Consider the following 3,840-nt stretch of genomic DNA (forward strand, 5'->3'; position numbering starts at 1 on the left):
TCCGGAATGCCAACCGGAACCCCGCAAGGCTTACATATCAGTTTCTTTCCTTTCCTGTGAGCAATCATTGTTAAATATCGAGTTTTTAGAGAATATTTACTATTTTAGATCAAAAACAATCAAAATAAAATTTTCGCCACACAAGGGTATTTTGGTCATTTTTTTCTCAAAAATTTCAAAACTGGCTAAAACGTAATATACAAGTACAAAATACATAATTCATATTCAAAATGAGTTTAAGAGTCAAAAATCTTCATCTAAAACGAAATTACGGTTATTTGAATATAATAAGAAAATAAAAGAAATATTAAGGGAAATATTCTATTTTCTTATAAAACAATATTTATAGAGTTATACGTGAAAAATTTTTATAGCGTAAAAGCTAAATAAATTTATACATACTGAAATACAGTAAGCCAAAATATTTAATTTAATTTACAATAACAAGAGGGCCCCCGAATAAACAAAAGTAAAGAGGACTGTGAACCTACGATTTGGAAAATGCAGATCCAATGGTAGTCCTCGATGAGATCAGCTATCTACAGTCTATACTGAACCTGAAATGGGTGGAAAGGAGTTGGGTGAGATTTTGCAATCCCAATGAGTAAACAGACATTATCATAAATATCTAAAGGCGAGTAAAATGGAGGCAAGTTTAAACAACAAATTTCAACTCATTTCATAATGTTTTCAATTTATTTCTTAAACCACAAAGTATTTGTAATTTACCAAAACAATTGTTAAGGCTTATGGCTTTTATTAAAACAAGGCTCAAGCGAAAACTAATCCTCGGGGATACCTTGGCCGAGGTATCTAACCGAGTCCGCCAAGGGTGTTAAAATATTCACACGTGAAACACATTTTTATTTTTAAAACAAGCCGTCCCTTGGCGTTGGCCGAGTTACACATTCACGTGGGGGTTCGACGTGAAGTGAGCTCTAATACTACCCCAGGAGTTACCCTCCTCGCCTCTACAACCGGAGTAACTATATAACTGGGTTTACCGTGCCCCTCTAATAGGCAGTCCACGGAAACCCGTCACTGCAATGACTAACCCACCAATTTTAATAAAATTTCGACAGTATAACGTGGCTTTTATTTATTTATCCAGCCTGCATAGTAAAACAACTTACATAAATTTCCCAATGCATTCACAAAATATAGCCACATATACTCATTTCTCATAAGCCATTCCTAGGAAAATATATATTTTTCAAGTCAATTTGTAGCCTCCAATTACTCAATTTCATAATCAATACAATATATTTTTATTTGTCACATTTATTCCTAAAACATCAAAAATCCCGTTTTAATCTCGTTCTCATTTCATAAAATACATAAAGGGCATTTAAAATAAACTCTAGATAATTTACAATAATAATAAGTTTACTCACCGTTTGTACAAACTAAAAGCTTTCTAAGCGCCCCGATCACTACTCGTCGGGTACGACTTCTTTGCCTTTTCCGGAAGGCTCTCCTCCTAGACACATTACAAAAATTTACACAATTCATCACATTGATGCTAAATCACTATATAATTAACTTAAATCCTATACTAATGCATGGTATGAAATGCAATAGCCTAAAACGGCTTAAATGCGGTATTAACCTATTTTTGGCACTTTGCCCGATAAATTGCTAACGCGCTCCATTTTAGCTCTAAATCATCCCATTCTCTCTCCAACATTTCTAACCATCAAATATCAGCCAATAACCTTCTAAAAACAACAAAAATCAGCTCACTCCCTTCCTTGGAAAATTCGGCCAAAAATGGGACATTAACTCGGTAAATTTTCTACTTTGTTTTTCTATCACGTTTAATCGTTTTTCATCATTTTCTCTTCATTTCCCTTAGAATAAAATCAATTCATCATCATTGTACAGCATTGAGCATCCAGCCAAGAGTGGGTATTGTGAAAATTTAATGATTTCTTGCCCAATTTAATTTCTAAACACATTTAACTAACTAAAACTATCAATTTAACTAAAAATCAAAACCTAAAAATTTCAATTTCTCTCTCCTAGAATTTCGTCCAGCCCTTGATATCACTTTTTGATCTCTCTCCTCAAGCATGCTAAATGGAAATAAAGGCATAGGAAAGGTAGGAATCAAGCTAAAATCGAAAAATCTTACCGTTAGACGCGTAAACGGTCAAAAACCGCGAATTTCTCTTTGAATTTTCTTGTTTCTCTTTGGTTTTTCTTTTCTTCTTCCTTTCCTCTCTATTTCCTCTGTTTTTCTTCCTTATGGCCGGCCAGCACTCAAAATTTGGGTTTAAATGGCTGACTTTTCATTAAAATAATATTATTTCATTAAAAAATGCCATGTGTCACTTTCCCATTGGCCCATTTTTAAAATTTCATCCATTTGTTTCCAAATTTTCACCATACAGTTGTCTCATATATTCATAGCTTAGATAAAATTCTCAGACTCATCCAAAGTCTCGGTGGAGTAATTTTTGCAATTTACACTTTTACCCCCGTAAAAGTCAAAAATTACATTTTTACCCCAAAAATTGAAAAATTGTCCATAGACATATTTTTCACCCCTTATACTCATACCATTCTCCAATTTGTCAAATTTGATCTAAATTCTCTCAAAATCTCAAATTTTGTCCATGGGTGGCAAAATTACGATTTTGCCCCTACACTCCAAAAATCACCAGAATTAAACTTTTTCACTTCCTATCATTAAATTATACTCCAAATAGTTAATCTTGGTCAAAAATTTCACTCCATGATCAAATTATTATCTTAGGTGGCAAAATGACGATTTTGCCCTTAAATATCAAAATTTCTAATTTTACCCCAAATGAACCCTCGAACTCCGAACAATCATTTTTAGTCATTCATGGACTATAAAATATTAAATTTCATCCTACAATTCCTATTTGAACTAGTTCGAGGTTAAATAAATTTAAGTGTACCGTTAGGTACAATATCAGGTTTCGTTTATTCTTAGGTGCTTTTCTAGCGTAATAACATGCTACTCAATGCATATATGTCATGACATGTATTTATAGGGTCGGGTTTTACAAAACCAACAAGAAAAATTCATTTTCTCCCATTACCCATCATTGGCCGAATTCTCCATGTGGAATATTGATGATGATTTTGATTGTTATTTCAAGTAATTTGGTTAGGAAATGATGAATTTCGATGAGAAAATCAAGTAGGAAAAATTATAGTATTGCTGCACCCATCATGGCCGAAATTCCCAAGGGAAAATGTGAAGGTGATGTTCTTAAATTTAATGCTATTGAAGTTGTGATTGATGGTTTGAAGAATAAGAAGAAAAATGGAGTTAATTGGAGTTGAATTGGCCAATTAATTAAGTGATAGCTCGAATTAGGCGAACACCGTGTTTGCACGATAATCCGAATAATTTACATTCCATTTCATGCATCCATATAGTTTGATAACGGTTTAGCACCAATGTGGTAAATTGCTTGATTTTGCATCATGTCTAGGTGGTGAATCCTCTACTAAAGGAAAGAAATTGGACTCGAGGATCGGTAGTCAAAGTACTCTATAAATTCGACTCCCGAAATAGTGAGTAACCTTATCATCATTTTAATTATCTAAAGTGATCTTTTTATTTGATTTTGTAAATTTTATGGAAAATGAGTCTAAATGGTTAATTTTTAGGTTTTATAAACAAAAGGTGTTTAAATGAAAAAATTTTATAAATTGTCTTGAAATTGAATGATGGCTTTGAAAATAGAGTAACTGGAGACCACTTGATGTGTTGTAATTTATGATTTTAATTGATGGCTTATGATAATGTGTTGGCATGACTGGTTGGAATTGTGGTTTGTGAACTGTATGAATTGTTCTGTT

At 32.8% G+C, this 3,840-nt stretch overlaps 1 long non-coding RNA gene across 1 annotated transcript; it reads right to left on the bottom strand.

The window, feature by feature from the left end:
- Positions 1-449: 449 nt before the first annotated feature.
- Positions 450-2,231, bottom strand: LOC148764154 (uncharacterized). Its single transcript, XR_016024509.1, has 3 exons — positions 2,135-2,231; positions 1,395-1,480; positions 450-557 (listed from the first exon to the last, which is right to left on the bottom strand). It is a non-coding gene; the product is annotated as an uncharacterized LOC148764154 (long non-coding RNA).
- Positions 2,232-3,840: the final 1,609 nt, after the last annotated feature.

The sequence above is a fragment of the Theobroma cacao genome, chromosome 2 (assembly GCF_053813885.1).
Source record: "Theobroma cacao isolate CCN51 chromosome 2, ASM5381388v1, whole genome shotgun sequence".
Classification (NCBI taxonomy): domain Eukaryota; kingdom Viridiplantae; phylum Streptophyta; class Magnoliopsida; order Malvales; family Malvaceae; genus Theobroma; species Theobroma cacao.